The 21,459-nt window shown below is 40.6% G+C and overlaps 1 protein-coding gene across 5 annotated transcripts in view; it reads right to left on the bottom strand.

Annotated features, from left to right (window-relative positions):
• LOC113033543 (tenascin-like) overlaps positions 1-21,459 on the bottom strand; it is a 124,887-nt gene that overhangs the window by 52,904 nt on the left and 50,524 nt on the right. Inside the window, exons 2-3 of one of the 5 annotated variants that reach the window (XM_026187446.1) lie at positions 13,567-13,721; positions 8,390-8,575 (exon numbers count right to left, since the gene is read on the bottom strand). The exons of 1 other annotated variant lie outside the window; for it this stretch is intronic. The gene's annotated coding sequence lies outside the window, so the exon portion shown is untranslated. Of the gene's footprint in view, positions 1-8,389; positions 8,790-13,566; positions 13,722-21,459 lie in introns of those variants that run through there. 3 more of the 5 variants (XM_026187448.1, XM_026187450.1, XM_026187449.1) reach the window with 3 other exon arrangements.

Genomic DNA, 21,459 nt, shown 5'->3' with positions numbered 1-21,459 from the left:
GAGGAGCAGAGGAAATCACACACTATAAGTACACAAAGAGACACTGGGAAATCACACACAGGTGGGGGAAACAGCTGGACCTGATTAACCTGACGAGACAGGGGAACACTAACACCAGGGACCAACAGAGGGAGCACAAACCCAGAACCCAGTGTCTAAAATCCCAAACACAAACCATCCCAAAACAGCCATGAATAATAATGAAAGTAATAACAATAAAGAACATAAACATAAAGTCACTGAGTCATGGTCGCAGGACCATGACACTTAGCATCTTTGTGCACTTTGATTTGATCAACTGTCAGACTCCCACTGGCATTAATGCTAATGATGCTGCATGTCTAGCAGGTATCTTTGCTAACACATTTATTGCTAAATTCATTAGCTGACAAAATCATAAATAGCATGTGAAAAAAACCCAACAATTCATTATCAGTTGTTTTAAACAGTATTTCTTGCACAAATGTTAAAAGCTGTCTTTGTTTTCATGATAGTAAAATTAATATCTTCCAGTTCTGGACTGTTAATTGGACTAAAAAAGGTTTGGATTTACTAGTATTTTTCTTTAAAAATAGCCATCTGTATTTTTGTTCCAAAAGCTGATATTGGAATACAAATACCATTAAAAGTTTTTCCGCTTTTTTTAAAATTACAATTATTTGCAAATGGTTTATTCTCTACTCACGTTAACAATAAAGGAAAACAAGATTATTTTAGTCCTGGGGCCTGTTCTTCGTACCTCGCTAAGTAGGTTAGCCGGATTAGATTGTTGACGATTTCGCGTGATCCTGGATCAGTCGGTTCCCCGAAGCTCATCCGGGACTTGCTGTCATAGCAACAGAGCCGTAAGCGTAAACCTGCTCGGGAGCAGGTTTACTTTATGTAAACAGGATTAGATCGCGGCCACGCAGGTATGTCCACTTCATTTATACGAAAGCAACAGCGATATTTCTCCACTGTTTCACCATAAATAAATATTATCAATGTAACTAAAGATAATGCAGCACTTGATCCTTTTATTGATGTCACACAGATACATACAGGTCATTTCCTAAAAAAGGGAAATGAACTATTAACATTCTATTACATGTATGTGATTATTACAGATGTAATTCATATTTCAGAGTAGTAATTGTAAATTACTTCGTGTAATCAAGATGAGAGACCACGGCTATAAAAGCGAAGGTGGATTTGGGAAGCCTGTCGCAGCCATGTCCTGTCCGTATACGCGACCAACCCATTGCGGAAGGTGCAAGATTGATAAGGAGAGTCCTCAGAATTCAGCGTATATTGCGGGATAGACAGGATCCTTTAGCTCAGCGCGACAGTGTGCTCATAGAGAGATATCGATATTCCCGTGAGGGTATTATTTACTTAACCAACTTGTTGACGAGGGGGTGCAGGACCACCACCTGTCTTTTTTTCCTCTGCCCTTTTCTTGGTTGCTGTTATGAACAAACTAACAGAGTATTACAGGCCAGTATTACCTTGCCAAGAGACGCAAAGCAATCTAAGAGATAAATATTACAGTTCTGTAGAATACTCCTGTATTCCACTTTTACTTGTTCCCATGTTCTTGTGGGTCCTGTTGTGGCTCTAATGTGAAAGGGGATATAATATAACATATTATAATATAATATAATGCCATATGATATTGGACAATATAGGGTCATATGATAGATCTACCCTACCGCCTACTGGTGTTGGCCAGAGGGGCCGATGGCGCGATATGGCAGCCTGGCTACAACCGTAGCTGCCTCCACCAGTGTGTGAATGTGGGAGTGAATGAATAGTGGTATCGTAAAGCGCTTTGGGTGCCTTGGAAAGCGCTATATAAATCCAATCCATTATTATTATTATTATTAAATTACCTACGAGTTTGATTTGTCAGCAACTTTCTGCCAGCCCTCTCTCCTTGCTTTTGCAGCCTTTGCAGTGTTCCCTTGCGTTTTAATTAAACTCTGAAACTCCTGAAATCCCTCACTCATGAGTTCTTGCTCTGCTGCCGGAAAATACCGAGCACGCCCCTTCGACATTTTCGCCGACCAATCAGCGGGTTGCCGATCAATGTTTCTACTATCGATGCGTAGCCCCTTTTACGACACCCAGTGATCTCACATTCCTGCGTCCAGCTGTAGTAATCGTCAACAGCAGGTGTGTTCGGGGAACCGGATTAGCGAGCTCACGGTTAGCGCGATGATTTGATCTTGGATGTGTCATTTGATCTTGGATGTAGTAAGCGACGTACGAAGAACGGGCCCCTGATCTGGGGTCCAGGTGGCAGCCTTCGCCCAGTTCTTTCCATTTGAAGATTGAGAGAAACAACTGATTTCATGTCAGTGCCTTTAGCCTGATTTAAATACATTATGATTTTCACCAAAACTCTCTGTGTCTGTTATTTGCTTATTGCTTTTCTTATGGAAAATAAAAACAATACCTTGACTTTCTAAAGAATAATGAAGTGAAGTAGTCTGTTTTTCATAGATGAAAAGAAGACTGGTTTCATCAAACTGAGACAGCGCTCGCTCGCCCTCCACTGTGACCCCATTGGATCCGATGACACAGATAGCGGGGGAGTTAGTGGAGGTTAGTGTGTTTGCGGCTGATAAGGTGGACATGGGAGGCTGTATCTGAGATGCCGGCAGAAACACTTATCTCGATACCAGAGAGAGTGCTCTGCCAATGCTGTGCCCTGTCTCACAAAAAGTGATTTGAAGCCTCAGCAGACGTGTCAAACTGAAACTGCCCCCAGAAAGTCTATTTCTTCAACCAAAACCAATTTCCCACTTTGACACAAAGATATGAATGTTGACAAACGAGACTGAGTCAGTAGTACAGCAGACATTCAAATCTTGGCGGAGTTTTTACAGCATTGTGATCTGAGTCATGGCTTACTGTGATGCCCATTAATATTCTTTATGACTCCTCCCCTGCGGTGCCTCGGTCTTGCACTGCTGTTCTCACTGGGTCCAGATGGAGAGGTTGGATGCTACTCATTGTTCATGAGCTTTTTAACATGCTGGCTGCTGGTGACCGACTGTTTATTAGTGTGACCCCTGTGTGGTGTGGAGGCTTGGCAGCTTCATATGAGTAGCCTTTAGAGCACGTCCACCTGCTATTTTCTCCAGACGCTTGTGTACTCATGGCCCTCCATTCTACCTAGTTCCTCTCCTCACTGTGTACTCTGCACTACAGTTACTATAGAAATCTGACTTTATCTAGTGCTGCTTGTATTGTAATGCTATACAGAGGTATTGATGTCAACTGAAGGCACTTGTCTAAACTTACCATGTAACAAACACCTGGCTTTATCAGCTGCAAGGTGGGTGTAATATCGCCTTGCGATCTGTCTAATTTTACATGACTGACATTTTATACTTTTGAGTATGCAGTGGGTCACACGCAAAGGTCAGGAATTAGTTTCTTTTAATTTACATCAGATACAGTCAACAACTTTCATCTGTTTTCTAGCAATGTACCAATATATTAGCTGAATATTGGTATTGGATGATACTGTTGCTGTTGACTGATATCAGCATGTTGCAGATAAGATTACATCACTGTCAGTTCCCATTAAGTATTCGCGGTTATCACTTCTGTCATTTTTGGATCAACTGGATAATGACAAACTTTAAAACAGGTCACTTTTTTATAAAGAACAAAAGAAAAAGAAATACTGGCAATGGCTGTTGGATAAAGATTTTTAGGGCATCCCCAATCACGATCATTTCTTTTAATTCATTCAAGAACAAAACCTTTACCACTGATGGTTCTTCTCATATACTGATGTTTGTCTTTATAAAACTATGACAGACAATAGTTAGAAGTATAAGATTTTTCTTTGAAAACAGGAGCTATTTATTTATATTTTCTCTCAGTATGTGTGAGTAAGAACAGTGTACGTTTTTATGTAATCAAGAGTTTCAGCTAACAACAGGGTCATGTGTTTTTCCACATGGTCGGAATTGGGCCACAGGCCACTATTTGCTTAGAAATGAGGTGCCAGCTATTAGTCATGAAACTCAGGAATGGGAAAATTCCGACAGCAAGTCACTACTGACAAATTTATTTGTTAACCCACATCTGTTCATGTGCAGATGAAAACAATATGAACTCAGGGAACAGGCCTTGTCCCATGTCAACTATCGTACATGTCTGAGTTCCAGAGTAACCGGAATGGTAAATGTAGGCATTTCTGGGCAAACATGCCAAAGAGTTTTCATGCCCATTCAAAGACTGCATGTTTTAGCACTTTACACGGCTTTACACTGGAGGTTTATTTGCTATTTCTATTCAAACTGGATGGAAAAGATTTTTCCCCCCTCTTCAGTAGCAATGGAAGCAAGCATGTTGGCTGTGATACACGGACATCTGTTTGTCCTTGTCTGCAATGAAAGCCTGAAGCGTGTTGCATGTCCAAATTGGGAGTGCCTTCCATTCAGACACTTGTATGAGCCTAATGACCCCGGTGCCCGGGGTCGGCTCTTCATTGGCTTCCCTGTTTTTTTTTTACCATTTTCTCAAATTTAAATTGTCTGCCCCTCTCGAAAGGGCCCCCATCACGTTTCAAAAACATTATGGCTAATACATTCCAATGTGTGAGGTCACTGGTGGTGGCAAAGTGTCAGAGCAAAGTGTCTACCACAAATGTTCATCTATTGGTTGCCTTCAGTGAAGGGCCAGGCAATACAAAGGCATTCCGGATCCAACAGCTCCAAGACTTCCACTTCTTTCCCGTCACCCATTAGCATTAGAGGAACAACCATCTGGGATGGTTAAAACACTGGATTTCTTTGACGGGGTGCCTTTGTTTTTGGTGATGACTAATCTGAGTAAGCTTTAGTGGGAAAGGGGCAACGCTGTAATTAACTTTCTGAAGAACCGGTGTAAATTCCAAGGCTGACAAATACTTAAAAAAAAGAGAGAACAGGAAAGCAAAGCCCTTATAAATGGACACATCATCGTCTTGTAATTAATAAAACTGGATGCCTGCTGAATGATTTCCCTATGATGATGCCTTTCAATTCAGGAGTGAAGTATACAACATGATCAGATATGAACTGAAGTGAGACTTTGACAAATTTCATATAATTTCTACTGGACTACCATTTAATAAGCATAGATGCTAAAAAATGCCACAACACCTACAATATGTAGTTGTATCTGTAATGTAAAAACAAGTTCTTTTTAACTTGCTAGCTAGATCATCAATCCCAATATCTTCCTTCCAATGGCGAGAAATTGTTTGCTGGTTTTTGCATTTCTTTCATATAGCTGAGATATTGACCACTAGACTACGCTTGAACTTTGAACTTGCACACTCTGTTTATTTATACATCTACACATATAGTAGTGTCTTAGATCTGGGGAATTATTTTGGTAGATATTTCCTTAAGAGGATAAATAAAAAAAATATGTTCTGCTATTGTCCTACGTGAAAATTAGGGGATCACCAAAGGCAGTCTGACTTATTCTTTGTAAACCCTGAATCTGTTATCAGAGTCCAGATTAAATGATCTTGCACTGTAAATAATAAATTATGTCAAATTTGGCTTAACTTTATAATTTAAGCGAGACATTTCATCAAAAACCAGCAACAATGTCAATGAGGAAAGACAAAGAGAGGAGCAGCAGAAGAGACAGTAAAGGTTGTCCAGACCAGACTAAATTAAACATGAGGTTCATTTAGTCAAACCAGAGCATTTCTCCTGAGTCCTGTCTAACGTGGGTCATCGTGAATATCCACGTTATTGTTCATTCTCAATCACCAGTGGAGGAGCAAAGTGGGGTTAAAGACAGTCGCCCTCTAATAAAGCTTTGTAGGGCACGGAGCATTCGGAGCCAACAGCTGTCCAAACAAAGGCCTGTTTCCCACTCATCGTTACGCCAAGTGTCACTGTCAGTGGCTACTTATATGCATAGCCAAACCATCATAAAACATTAATATGCCGAGCCTGCGCTGCCAGTGATGGTCACATGGCACTCCTGTTACACCGACATTACTCAGACCTATGTTGGACATGGAAATAGGTTAAAATTACTTGTAAATCTTCTGAGAGATATTTAAGGAAGATATGAAAGGTCTGCAGTGGACCTGAAGGCTTAGACGGCTGTTGAAACACAGCCAGGCTCCTTCCCCGTGTGTGCATCTTCTCATCATACACAATTACCATCCAGCACATGCTCCCCTGGTATCCCGTGGGTCTCCTGTGGGTCTCATCACTTCTCGCCTTCTGCACCAACTTACCCATTCACATTCTCCCTAAGATGTAGATAAAGGTTTTGATATCAGCCACCATGAGGATGTGATTTTCTTCAAACAGCTTCGAGGTGTAAAGTTTAAATGAATAAATCCCGTCTCTGCCTGCCTTGAAGAACAGCTGACACACCTTAAAGGATTTCACCAGCTTTTGGTGGAAAACCTATAGTGGCCCAAAATAAAGTTTTCGAGACTGAAAACTTTTAAGAGATATGTATTTCTGAATTATTATTATTATTTTTTTTTAGCAAAAATGCCTTTTATTCTCTTACAAATTGAAAAAAGGACTAGTAACTGTCTTTGCCTCATACTGTAGGTGTGACTGATACTGCTGCTGCTTCAGTTACCAATGACAGCTCTATAATTCTGCTAATGTTACTGTATTTTACCAACACACTTTTAGGGAGTTGTGACCACAAAGGCAACATTTTTGACAGAAATGGCAGAAGACTAACATTAAGTGTTTTATCTTCTGTCCAACAAAAGAAGAAAAAAACCCCCACAATTGGCAGAAACCCTAAAAATCCCATATTTACTGTCAGCATACTAGTCTATCAAACACCCTCAGGTTGATGGTTTCTCTCTCTACAAACTCCTGTTGGAAACAAAAGCATGAAGCTGAACTCATGATAAGAGGTTGGGAAGCACATGGAGATGTGTGTTCAACCCATAAGCACCACATGTAATCTAATATTTTATACTTTTAGAAACACGTTTCTTTGTTCCTCCTACACACCCCATTATTTGTATTTCCTTGAATGTGATTTTTATCCAGCTAATTTCACACATTTTAATTTCTGTGCATATAGCCATGCCACTGACATGTCTATGTGTGACCACAGTTCAAGTCCTCCAAGGGACTCCCTTTTTTTTTTTTTTTTAAAACTCAATCAATAAAAGTAGGGTTAGGTTTGTGATATTAAAACTACCTAGCTAGGGTTAGCCAAGTACTTGGTTTCTTAGAAAATTTTCTTGGTTGCCAGGGTGATGCAGAGCTGCTGACAATCTCATCCATAGATGTGATCATATGCATGCAGAAACAAAGCACGTTTCCTGTTGTATTTGTTTCAAACTCGTGCTGAGCTTAAAGAAATAAAACTATTTGTGTCTGTGTACACGATCAAAGAGCTTATTTCTAAAGACATTTTTTGCCATCTGACCAGGCTGGTGTGTTTGTTTCAGTAAGGCTGCCGCTTTACAACAGGCACTGTGTATGTTGGAGATCTGGGACAGGAACCAACCGGCAGCATCTAATGCAGAGCAGCTGTCTGTCTCCTGGGTTACAGAAGCCTACTGTCTGCTGGCAGCCATAAAGTGTACAGCTGGACCTACTTCAGCAAGTAGTCCAAACACACATGCATGCTCACACTCACATACGTTGGACAAGCGCATAGTAACACTAACCATCTTGGCACTGCTGTGCCATCAGACAATAACTCAGCATCAGCCCTAATGCAGGTAGAATAATTCAGCAGATTATGACACTGTTCTATCTACAAACATCACTCTTTTTTACCGGCTCTCTGGTAATAATAGGGAAACAGCCGACAAGAGGAAAAACTTTTCCCAGTAAAACATAATTGGCAGCCAGGTGCATGCAGTAAAAAGCACAATTAAGACAACCTGAATGCTCGAATTACAAAACATAGAATGAATTACAGTAACTGCTTTGCAGAGCAAGCAATGGTTTTGCTAACATCATCCACACATTCTCCATGTGAGATCGATGTATAGATTTCAACATGGTCACTATCACTGCCATGAAAACCTGTCAAAGCACCTCAGAAATCAAAGCAAAAATCTGAAATGTTGGTCGGCTTACGCTAGTTACACCAAATTTTCATTTTTGGGGGGCAAACAATCCAGTGAATAATCAAAAGATTTTTTCTAATGCCAATAACCATTGCACTATCTATGCATTTCATAAAATTGGCCAAAACAGGATAGAAATCTTTGGAAAAAGTTTGAATATACACTAATATGGAAGAACAGAGCTGAGACAGTGTGTTTAAAGTTGTCATTCACTGCCATTTCCTTTTCAAAATGGATCTTAATTAGGTAAGTGAAGCAGCCCATTCATTCTGCTCTTATTCAAACACTGGCTCAGTGCAGGTAAAGGAGGTAACTTACCTTGAAGAGAATGCTTGCAGCCTCTCCACCGATGAGCAATCTAAGAAGCCTTGAGGAGAGCCTTATCAGCCAGCCCTGACAAATGTTCTCACCGGTCTGTATCTCTCAGAGCACTGACAGCTCTGTCATCTTCCCTCTTCTCTCTGTTCTCTTTGAGTGTTTACTCGAGTCTACCTAGAGAGCCAGCTGATGTTGAGCAGCCAGTGAGGAGAGAAAGAGAGCGAGAGAGAACGAGAGGCTGAGAGAGGGAAAGAGTGAGTGAAAGAGAGAATTCCCTTTCTCTTAAACACTAGACCCTCTGCGGTCAGACTCCACTCCCACCTACTGCTCTCTTAAATGCCCACCCCACCACCTCCACCTCTCCCATTCACCCTCTCCACAGCATTGTGAGTGAAAGCGAAGGAGCTGAAACAGGACGCCTCAAGGCTGGAAGAAGAGAGTGAGCCAGAGAGAGAGAGTAGGAGAGTGAAAATGGGGAAAGGGAGGTGGGTAGAAGGGGTGGAATGGGATGGGGTGGTGGTTGGACCATTAGCAGCAAATTGCAGCGGGCAAGCCAATCGAAAGCAAGATATGAGTGAATGCAGGGCCTGCATTAACATAGCATTAAAGGACTTGAAAGCAGGGAGTGAAAAAGGGCCGCCAAAGGCTCCGTTTGTGAGATTGATGAGCCTGGGTAACAATGAATATGCACTCAAATGATGTACTGGACCCATGTTGAACATATCATATTAAAACAAAAGTTTTAACTAGCTACTGTTGCTAGTTTCTGATTGCTTATACAAAAAAGGGCAAAAAAACCCCACCTTACAACACCAAAGAATGGCACCAGATAAGTCTCTACAATCCATCTGGGAATTCAAGACTAGAAATAGCGATCCATCTATTTAAATGCTCTTTATAGATTTTTACACTTTCTGACCTAAAGTTCAGAAACATACCAATGTCAGAGGAATTACTTTTGAACATGGAAAATGACGCCAACTGAAAGTCACATAAATTCTATGACGTTTGCAGTTTATACAACCGTCAGTGTCAAAACTGTCAACAAACCATAACACTTTTGTGAAATGTTTGTGATCAGTGTTCTCCAGTTTCAGTGGAATGCCAACTCATGCTTGACTAAGTCTTTTTAGATGCAAGTCGTGAAACTTGGCAGCCTTCCTTGCAACTGGGAAGTTACTTTAATGCATCTATCGATCGATTGATCTATGTAAATGAACAGTGGTTGCAGAGAAAAAAACTATATGTAAAATAAGCAGTGAAATATTTACATAAGGCTTCACCAATTTTGCAAAAAAAAAAAAAAGTTTAGGAAAAAGTTTTGTTCTCCTTTCAGTTACACATCAAATACACATCCACCCAGTTTCACAACAATATGGTTCAATCCAGGTGTCTTGTTCTTTTGATGTTGGCACATCCATCTCAACGGTAATCTGCTCCTTGTCAACCACCACTCTGTCTTGTTGTTTGGCCAGTAGCTGCGTGTCTGTCTGGAACTTGAAGTCCCACAGCCCTGCCATTCTCAAACACCTTTGGCAACGTCACCCATCAGTACTTGGGGACTTCTAGTCCATATGCAGCTCAGCTTTTTCCCGCACTCTATTCCAGTGACTTGGCTATGCTTTTACATTCTGCTGCTATTTACCGTACAGAGGTACCTTTGCACAGCCTGCAACTTGGGTACTGTTGGCTGTGGCAGACTGCCTGGATCTGGTGCCGGGGGCTTGCTCTTATGTTTTTTTTTCTTTGTTTTCTGGCTTTATTTGATAGGTACAGTGAAGAATTGCAAGTAAAGGAGAGGTGGAGAAAGAGTCAAAAGGGCCATAGGTCGGACTCAAACCGGCATCCGCCATTCTCAGTCATATGGCATCTGGTTACCTGCACTGAGCTAAACCAACGCCCGGGCACAGCCTTTTCTAGCCACTGATAGGATTTGTCTTAGCCTCTTCCTCGGTAATTGGTACAACCCATGCAGGGACTTGATTATCCATGATAGTTCCTCTTCCTGTTCCTCATCACGGTCTGTCTTCAGCTGCCTGAAGCACTCTTGGAGCATCTCATCTCAGGATGCAAGCTTTATGATGTGTTTATGGATACTTTAGCCTGGATTGTGGCTTGACTGCCGCTGATCCTAGTTGTCCTTTCCGTTGCAGTACAGCCTCAGGGTACAAGCCTTCACGGTCCCATTGAGTTCCTGATTAAGGTTACCAGTACAGTATTGTAGCCTTGTATAGTGCCAAGCACTCCAGTGCCCACATGTAGGCCACTGAGTCAGAGACTTTCTTGTATTCAGACAATATACGGCATATAATAGCATTATTACTTTATTATTCGAATGATTACTTTAGTATCTTTGAATTTCAGATTTCGGTTACATACTGCAGATTATGGTACAGACCATAGTTAGTTCCTGAAGTCCAACAAAAAAAGATGGGATTTGGATGATTATATTGATAGAATAATGGGGGTTTCATTGATTTATCCATTTAGTGACTAAGGCTGTGACTGCCAAGTTAAAACCTGACACGCTTGATCAAACAGTCGTGTCAGTAACAATGTCTATAGTTTTCTTTGGATACCAATTGTATGGTGGATGCAATTCTGCGCTAAATAATTTATGTAAACAGGGAGAGCCGCCATAAGTAAATACAGGAACAAAGAGTTTAGGAGGATCCTGCTTTACTCAGTTCAGATTACACTGGACCTGTGACTTTAAAATAGAGAGAAAAGCTCTTTCATGAGAATGAGTGTGGAGGAGGGTGTGACATTCATTAAGTCAAAATATCACTCCTAAGACTGATTGTAAAAGCCTTTACTGGTGGTACTGGGTTGGTTTCTGCTCAGTGCTTAACCTCTTTATCAGGCTACCAGCAATCTAGCTAGGTGTTGAGTTGGGGTTGGGTTTGTCAACAGACATTTGGCATTACAGTTTTTTCTGTTAAAAAAACAATCCCCATTTGGACGTTTCAAAGATGTGAACATTCTATAAAAAATTTGTGAATGTGAACTTAAACAAATCCTAATCCTAACCCAGGTGACAGTAACCTCATGGATGCTAAAATGGTAAAACTGCAATTTCTCGAGCAACACGACTGTACATTTCCATCTTTTTTGAAGCACCTTTTGGGAAATATGCATTCTCTAATCTCAAACGTATGAAACACTGATAAAGATTGCTGGTATGTGAGCGACAATCTATTCTAAACATCAGTGGGGTGTACGTGCCGAGGTTTACATCAAGACTGAGCAGAGCTTTTCTCTTCAGGGGAAATGATCCTCGTCTTGCTGCTGAGAGCCTGTGGCCAGTCAGGCAGAAAACATCTTCTCTAATCCCATATAAAGCACAATGACACACATGCAGCACAGCTATAGGGTGATAAAAAGCAAAATTCAATGACTTGAGGGGCCCCTAAATTTTGGTTCTCATCCCTGCTCCCCAGAGAGAAGAGGGAAATGTACACAGTCTGGGGGATAAAGATTTTTTTAATGACTTCTTGCTGTAATGATATCATTTAGATGAGAGAACTGGTTGAAGGCTTGGCTATGTATAGCACCTGTTTTAAATGACTGTAAATGTAGAATCCCTGCATCTCTCCATCTGTTCCTGTTCTCACCTTCCTGTTGCACTCTCTCTTTCCCTCTCCCTCCTTCACAGCCCCGACAGGCTTCGCAGAGAATTGCTGTGGGAGTTCTCCACCTCCCTGTTTGCAAAGGCGTACCTGTTCGCCAACTTTCGGAACAAGTGAACTGAGCGGGTTTGATTTCCCAGATGACACCCGGTACGTGAATCCTCGCCTGTCATCCAATTTCAAACCAGACGTCTGCTTGAGGGAGCCTATTTTATTTCCATTAGAGCAAAACAAGGTTTGGTTTTATCGGCTGTCTTAACATATACACAGAAGGAAAAGTGGTACAATAACTGAGCATAAAGAGAGAACCGCTACCTGAGTGGAGTGTTACTATATAGGGCAAGAAACATCACAAGGGACGGGCTATTTTCAAGAACTGGTTCTTGCAAAATAATCAATATAAAATTCAATTTTTGAGCTGGAAAGCGCAATCAAATCAGTTATGAAACAATACACAATAATGAGATTTTGGTGGTCTTTGCAATCCTCACTGCAGGAAAATTTCATCTAAAAGGAAAAGTGAGGCAAAGGTTGCCTAGAGCACGTATAATAAGGTCTTCTTGCCACCATATAATTGGTGGTGTCTAACTTGAAGGAAGGAAGGAAAAGGGACTCTGTGGGAAGTGAGACACATTCTGTCAATGACAGTGAGACCTAATTATACGATTGCAGCCCCTGCAGCCATGGTGCATGTCAAAGCGGGCAGCAATAAGGCTGTCGATGGGAAGACACACCACCTGCAGTTGGTGTGTGTGAGCTTTCAGGTGACCTGGAAAGACCTGTTTACCTCATTAAAAATGAATCACAAGGTAATAAGGGCTCCGCTCTCCATTCCTCCCTCCCAATGTCTGTCCTTCATCCATTATGCAACAGTGAGGTGGGGTGGTGTGGGTTAAGTCCTCAGGGAGGGTCACTTGGATGGACACCCAGTCTGCCCCCTCCTCCACAAGCTACTGAAACCCCCTCTATGATTCAATAATGAGAGAATAACACAGCAATGGGGAGTATAATGTTGGTGACGAGCAATGCGGCAGGGAGTCCAGGTAGCAGCAGCCATCAGCTGTTTTTTAGAGGGCTATCTGCATCAGAGTGTATTTGTAATAATAACCAGTTTAATCTAAGAGGGACTGTAATTTCAATAAACAAAGTAATAGACTCTGCTTTCAAGAGCTCTGTGCGATGGAAAAAAACAAGATGTGTGTAAGGTGGGGGGAGTAGCTGACAAGGATATTCCAATTTAATTGAGTTCAATTTAATTCAAAGCAGGTGCTTTAGATTGTAAGGTAAAGACCCTACAATAAGAGAAAACCCCAACAATCAGACCTGACCCGCTATGAGCAAGCAGTTTAAAGCTCACTCATTAATAGATCTCTTATACAGGAACCACAGACGGTCTACAAGATGGACATAGCCACCGGTCTCTTACAACTTCATTGTTAGCATTTTAGCGTTTGCATTTCAAATTTGGATAGCAAGCTGCAAGGGTGCAATGAACAGTTAGTCATATTAGTTCATTATTAGCTAACATAATACTCTAGTTTCACTCACCAAAACTGAAGCACAAACTGTGCCACACGCCGAGTCTGAATATGAGCTTAGAATCCTTTAAAAATTCTCCATGAAGAGAAAACAACAGGAACAGAATAGAGAGGTCCACTGGAGGGTGAGGCTGAGATATCAGCTCCCGCTGTCTGTCTTGGCACCTGTATAAAGACACAGACATGCTCCTAACTCCAGCATTAAAACATTTATGTGTGTGGTGAGTGAGTGGGGAGTAGACTATAACTATAAATATGCTTTTTAATGCTGTGAGGTTAGACATTTAAATGTGAGAAACAATGGGATGTTTTGCATTCACCCTCGCGCGGCACCTCAAGGAACTGCAGTTTTCGTCACTTCCAGGTTGGCGCTAGCTAGACCGTATAACATTTTTGGCCAACAATGAATTAATAGAGCTCATCAAAGTGTAAATTGTTTCACTAGCTCACGTGTTATAAAACCATACATCAAACAAATGTAAATACTAGACAAAGATAACCTGAGTAAATACAAAATGCATTTTTTTCTAGGTGAGAAGCTTAGCATTGCAAACTGAGCATTGCACCAGAAAAGACCACACACAGACACAACTGCTGCATTCATCTGTACAAATGGCCGGTAAACGACCTTAGTACAGAGTCAGGGCTTGTATCTGTGCTCTGGCCCTTGACCTCAGACCCTATAATCCTTCTCACATAACTTTTGTGTTGCTACAGTTGGCGCTCTGTATCTCCGTGCTTGCCAACTGCTTCAGAAAAGTTGACAGTGCAGATTCAACACTTGAGCTCTCAGGATCTGCGTAATATACATAAGATCTAAAATGTTCCAAGATGGCACAGAATGTTAACAACCTTTTCTGCACTGCACTAAAAAACAAATAGAACATGTCAAAGACAGTAAACCATTTCCTCCTGACTGGCTGCCCACAAAAAACTCAGGGCTTAGAGTGAATAAGAATTTTACCACAAGGGAGCCAGCTAAGCTACAGTAAAGGAACACAAGGTTAAATGCTAAGCTTCCTCCATGTACTTTGGTTCCGAGGAGAAACGATGATCTGTGCCGACAGGAATTAATAACCAGTGGTTTGGAAAGTGAAACTGGCAGCTAGTATAGCTGAGTGAACACAGTTGTCCGGTCCATTTCCAGACACAGGAGTGTCTAGTATGAAGTGGGTGACCCTCCTGGGTGAACTGACCTCTCTGAGACCTGACCTTACTCAGTGGTAATGGGGGAGAAAGCAATGCCAAAAAGACACCCAAGAGAGTTGAGGTTACAAGACTAACCATCTTTCAACTCATTCTTTCCAACATCGGGTTAGAAAAACAAAAGGTGGGAAAATTGGGCTGTACTACCACTACAAGCCTTGACAGACAATAAACAGATGTTGCTCCAAAATTATAGGGCCATAAAGGCGACTGGCAAGCTAAGAATTAGCGTCCAAATTAAGGCACATTAGAAGTAAAATAATAGGAAATTATTTCTATGTACAATTAAAAGAAATGAAAAAACAAAACTCTAATTAAATGAAAGACAAATACAAAATTGATAAAAGGAAAAAAGACCATTTAAACATGAAACCTTGAAATAAATGATTAAATAAGTACATAGTAAAATATAAGTAAATAATAACCCCAAAATAAACACAGCAAAATCTCCAGTGTTAATTTAACACTGGAGAGTGTCTATATGGGTCCACACCTCTGAGTGTTAAATACAACACTGTTGAGTGTTAAATTAACACTTTTGACAGTGTTATATGTTTAAAAGTAACCTAGTCAGTTTTGAAGATTAACAATGGCTAACACTGAGCAGTGCTGATTTTCTAACACAGGAAAATAACTCAAAATGTTAGAAATATTCCAGTGTTAGAAAATCAGCACTGCTCAGTGTTAGCCATTGTTAATCTTCAAAACTGACTAGGTTACTTTTAAACATATAACACTGTCAAAAGTGTTAATTTAACACTCAACAGTGTTGTATTTAACACTCAGAGGTGTGGACCCATATAGACACTCTCCAGTGTTAAATTAACACTGGAGATTTTGCTGTGAATAACTCACCTGAGAGCTGGTAAAACCTTTAATCACACATATAGCTATATATCCATTTGATTGTTTAACAAAATATCCACCAAACAACTCCACAAGATATATAACCATAATCCTTTAAGGCTGTCATCCGTCACAACTAGTCCTAACCTTAAATTTAGGAGACAAATTGCAATAGATTCTGATCCATGTCAGATAGAATGATTATAGGCGAACAGTAGCTTTGGGTGTTAAAGACCTTTCCTCATCTTTCTCACCAACAAGATGGTTTCTTTCCTTTTTCTGCATATGGCAACTATTGAAGATGAGAAATGTACACTGTCATCTTTGCACACAAGTTGTCTTTTGGCATCAGTGCTTTCACACCCTCACTGCTGTAATATTGGATATTGCGAACCTGCTTTTTACCGTTTTACTGAGTGACAAAATCCTCATAATGGGTCTCAGGGAGACTAGTTGTTTATTAGTTACATTGTACTTCCACTTTTATTTACTGGTTAGATTGAGACACTATAAACTCCTTGGTTAGACTGAGGGTTTGAGATCATATGTACTCCTTTATAACAGTAACTGTTCACACTGAAAACTGATGAGTTGACGAGTTGACCAAGCTCACTAAAGTCATAGCATGGTGCAGCAAGCTCCACCACCCAAGGACACCTTGTCTACAACTGAGAAATGCCAACAAGCACACCATCTTGTTACTTTTACGACACTACATGTACTGTACTCAAAATAGTGAGTGCAAGTACAGAAGTACTTAATTTGAGACCCAGCGCTTGTTATGTACCTCTGCAATCCCTGGGCCTGAGATGACGGTGCAAGAGAATTTGGCAGGTGAATAAGCTTCAGATCATCAGTCATTTTTAAATTAAACAAAGAGAACTCAAGTAAATACAGTTTTTCAATGATTGTTTCATTTATTAATGATAACAATTATCCAAACCTACCTCACCCATTGTGGAGAAGTATTTGGCAGTAGGTATTTCACATTGACATGGAGGACTTTGGGTGAATTTTAAAAATTCAGCAGCACTAGAGGGTTTTTGAGTATGAAGAGATGGATTTAGGCCCAGCCTTTGACTAGGTTTATTTGTACTGTGTTTTAGATCATTGGGCTTCTGTGTAACCCAAGTATACTTAAGCGTCAGGGCACAAAGTGATGACCAAACATTCTCCTTCAGGATTAATGGACTGATTCTACTACTCTCCCAGAGTACTCAAAGCGCTCTATACAACATGCCACTTTCATGCAATTACACAAGCACTTTCTTCTAAGCTTTTTTTAGTGCTTCCTAGCTAACATTCATATTCATACTCTCCATCAGAGAGCAACTTGGGGTTCGTATATTGCCCATGGATACAGGAGGAACCAGGGATCGAACCACTAAACCTTCCAATCAGTAGATGACTTGCTGTACCTCCTGAGCTACAGCCACCCACTGGATTGTTATGGCAGGTCACCCAGATCCTGAAGCAGGAGATCTTCACACTACTCTCACCATGTTTCATTGCTGTTGTGGTGTTCTTTGTATGAAATGCTGTGTTAGCTTTACACCAGATGTAATAAGATGAAAACCTTTCAAGTCTTTAAGTCAGTCCCCAGAATATTTTCCCAAAAGTCATCAAAATGTTTTCTGGCAAATGCGCGATGAGCTTTTGTGTTCTTTTTGGTCAGCAATAGCTTTTGCTCTGTAACTCTCTCCTGCATGCCATTTTTTCCAGTCTCTTGCTTTTTGCTGAATCATAAACACTGACCTCAACCGAGGGAAGTGAGGTCTACAGTTGTCAGTTCTCTTGTGCGGCCTTAATGTAATGTTGCACCCACAGGCTGGATCGTAACAAGAATGAAGGCTTGATCTGATTTTAGACCTTAGAGTTTTCCAGTTAGCTTTCTTGGAAACAAAGATATACATGACTTTTTGCAGCCTATTTCTGTAATATGATGTCCTTTACATTTACTTTTCTAAATGCTGCACTGAGAAATCTTTTAATGGTTGTGTTTTGGTCTGTTTGATCAAGCTAAGCTGTGCTAATTGCTCAGAGCTAAAGAACACAAGAAAAAGGTTATTATAGAAGCAAAGATTGATGTGCTTGTAAGTAAGCTAAATGAAGTAAAACAAATAATAGAAAAATATATGACCACTCAAATCCAAAGAAAGTGCACACAAAATAAATAAAAAATAAAATTGTATTATGCATTTAAGGAGGCTCAAGATGTGTTAAATTTGTAGCCTGTTCTCACTATACTGTGGACAAAGTGCTTGTCTGATTGCCACACAGCCTCTGAAACCCCTCCCCCACACATCCTTCAGATGTCAGAAGCCTGGGGGGCTGCAACGCACAATTTTTGCCACATTCTGAAATTGACAATCCGACAGGTTCTCACCTCACACAGTGATATGCCAGCTGTGCGGAGGTGAGACTACTTTCAAGCATGCTAGGCCTTTAGCAGTAGGCAGGTCTGCATTCAGCACCTTGATGAGGCAGTATCGCTTGGATCAAGCGAGACGATGAAAATGTCCTGAAATATCGCGTCACATTTAGTGTTCAGTCAGTCAGTTGGGGGAGAAAAAAAATCCATCTCCCTGAGATAATTGTAATAAAGTGTGAAGATTATTTTGCTGGTTCAAGTATAGCATCTCTCTGAAATAATTGTGGATGGTGAAGTGATATTTGAAGGAATCCAGCATATTGCACAGAAATATAGTCAGAAACTGCTGGAAAAATCAGGTTTGAAGGAAAATGAACCATATTTAATGCATGATGCATTTACGTTACTAGGGTATTATATCAGTTATGAGTTTCTGTAAGCAAATGTTCAGCCTGCACTGGTGTTTTACTTGAAACGCACGGTGGATTTTCTTTCTTTCTGAAAATGTAGTGTTTTAACATGTGGCCAAAAAACAAATCTCTAATTCCAACACTGTACAGCTTGCCAGTGCCTGGAGGCTGTCAAGAGGTAACTAAGATAGTGGAGAACACAGTTATTTATTCATTTATTTATTGCTTTATCTATGTAGTAGTAGTATGTGTAACAGCATGGATGCTTGCAAAGACGGATCTCTTCTATTTTAAGCCTTACAGAGGAGTCCCTATAGAATAGTATGGCAGATCCCACTCTGTGTCTCCTCGCTGAACCCGAGCTTGTATTTGACATCACACAGGTGGAGACAGATACGCAGTTAGTGTATATGTCAGCCTGCATTGCTTTGTAGATTAATGTGTCTGCAAGTTCAGAGAATTTCTGCAAGACTGTAAAACCTAAGCTACAGTAATATAGCTTATGGCTTGAATATGATGTGATTTGTGCCACAAACCATAACAGAAGCATAAGCTGCTGGATTCAATCTGACAACGAGGCAATAAGGTTGATATTTTACTATCAGGGGCGCACTGCACCATCGTTAGAGGAGTTTAAGTTTTTGTATCTCTCTTCCCCAGCACTCTTACTGCAGAGCTGATGTGCAACCTGGGACACATTTAAAGAACAACACCTTCAGGAACTTCAGTAGGAAGATAAAGGTATAGCATGCCAAGAACAAATAGTTGAATATGACCAACATGACTAAACAGAGAACAGGCATTACTTTTAATCATTGAATAAAAAGTAACATCTTATGACATTTTTTCTCTGTGAATAAAAACTAAATAATACATAGAACTGGGAACAGGAAACATTGATTTATTTACTGGCTTCAGTCATATTGTAGGTGTTGTGGTAAACTTTTTGATTTACTATCATTCAGTTATTAGCTATGGTCTTAATCTTTGGATATTCACCAAATGACTGAGTGGTTGAAATTTTTTTTTTTTATATATATGTTGTGAGCTCTAAGCCAATCCACTGGGACTTTATGAGCATGTCAGACAGGTAGGAGGCTCCAGAGGAGACCCAGAACACACCAGTGAGACTGTATTTCATCTACCTTTGGAAAACTTCAATGACCCAAAAGAGGACCTTCAATCTTTTTGCTGGGTATGGGGACATGCCCAGCCTTCCGTGCGTGCTTCTGCTGGCTCCATTTAGATGAAGCCCGATATTGTGATTGCAATCAGTTTGACTGCATTAAGCCTTAGGTTGTTTGACATTTCCACCTGAAACAAACACCCAAAAACTCAGTAACAGCTTTACAAACTGTGAGCCAAAATAAACAACATTGGGTTTTACAGATAAGAAACACTTGGGGGAATTCTGAAACACAATAAATCTTCTTATCCTTACTGCATGATTTGGAAATCTGCAAAAAGCACTCTTGTAAAAATAAATGAATAGATGATGCTGGTGTTATTTTATTCTTTTTAAAAACAGCTCAGCTACGTAATCCAATTTGATATAACTAAATCAAAGCAGAAAAATGTTACCTCCATATCAGTTTTATTAGTAGTAGGTGGCCAATTCAGTGAATGTACCATGCTAAGCAACCTTCGAAAAATGGGTCAGGTTCAAATTTTTATTAAATGAAGTCTGGTAGTGGAGCCTCCAGGGTGAGAGCTTTTAAAAGAAAAACCCACAACTCCATATGAAGGTTTCAGTCAGAATAAAGAGGCATGATTCAAATTTCATAAACTGATCCATATAAATTGAAATTTGAATGAAAACGTGAACCCTGTAAAATGTTTTGACATCATCTGTGCTCTGTGGATATGTCCCCCCTGCACTGCCAAGCCTTGGTTCAAATGTTGTCACTGACTGCAAAAATCAGGCTCTATAGAAATCTATGAGGGAGTGTCCTATAGGCCTAGTAAACACTTTCCTGGTGTGTTTATATCTGTTGTTAGTTTAAAATCTAAGTGAATATGAATTGTAAATATGGCCCCTACTGTACTAAAAATGGATGAGGTATGCTTAAGGATGGACGCCTCCTGTTATTGACAAGATCCTACTACAAGTGTTCCTCTGTTTCAGAGTAAGCTCCAAACCTCACATATGATATCTGATTTACAGCAGGTCATCTATTAAAACAACCATGGTTGGTGGTTTGATCTCTGGCTCCTTCTGTTTGCGTGCCAAAGTATCCTTGGGCAAGATCCTGAACCCCACATTGCTCTCTGATGCATTCATTGGAGTGCAAATGCACTTAGGCATAGACTATGTGTGAATGAGGCAAGTTGTAGAAAGTGCTTTGAGTGCTTGAGTAGAAAAACATTATATAAGAAGCAGGTCCATTTACCAATTTCACATAACAGTTGGTAACATATGCTTATATGCAGTCTATGATGTATCCACTTCCCTGTTTGACAGCTGCTTTTATTTCAACAATTGTGTATATTCAACTTAGGTTTCTGGATGTACTTTCAACATTTGAAATGCAAGTAAAAATCTGGCTGTGCCGCATATGTGTTGTCAAATTGCCAAAGATGTTGTCTTCATTTCAGGACATGTTCACACAATAACTGAGACTTCTGTTGATGTGGGCAAGGGAGGGCATCTTCACAGACAGCTTCTAGTTGAAGCTAGAGAGCTCCCCAGCCATTCACGCCCAGCATCTCTTTATGGTTGCTTTACCACAGTCTGTCTGGGCAAAAGGGTTTAAGCCTATGTCTTTTCCTCTTTTGTCTGCTCTCCTGGGGGACATGAATGGGAGGTTGGGGTCTGAACAAAAGGCAGATCATGGGTCTACTGGGGGGGACAAATGAGCTTAGTTTGGGTAATGGCAGCCAAAAGGAAAGGGAGGTCTGAAGAAGTATTGTGGCTCACCTAGGACCGGAACGGGAGGGGAGATGAGTTCTCCAGGATGAACAGCTGAGATTCTCCTTCCCACACTGCATATACTTAGTCACTATCTGACGACGACAACAACAGGGCCCGTACTGTTTACAGGGCAGAGGAAGGGAGCGAGTCAGTGAAAAG

This window comes from Astatotilapia calliptera, chromosome 12, assembly GCF_900246225.1.
Source record: "Astatotilapia calliptera chromosome 12, fAstCal1.2, whole genome shotgun sequence".
Lineage (NCBI taxonomy): Eukaryota > Metazoa > Chordata > Actinopteri > Cichliformes > Cichlidae > Astatotilapia > Astatotilapia calliptera.
Note: the sequence above shows the minus strand (reverse complement) of the source record. Positions and strands in the feature narration are given on the sequence as shown.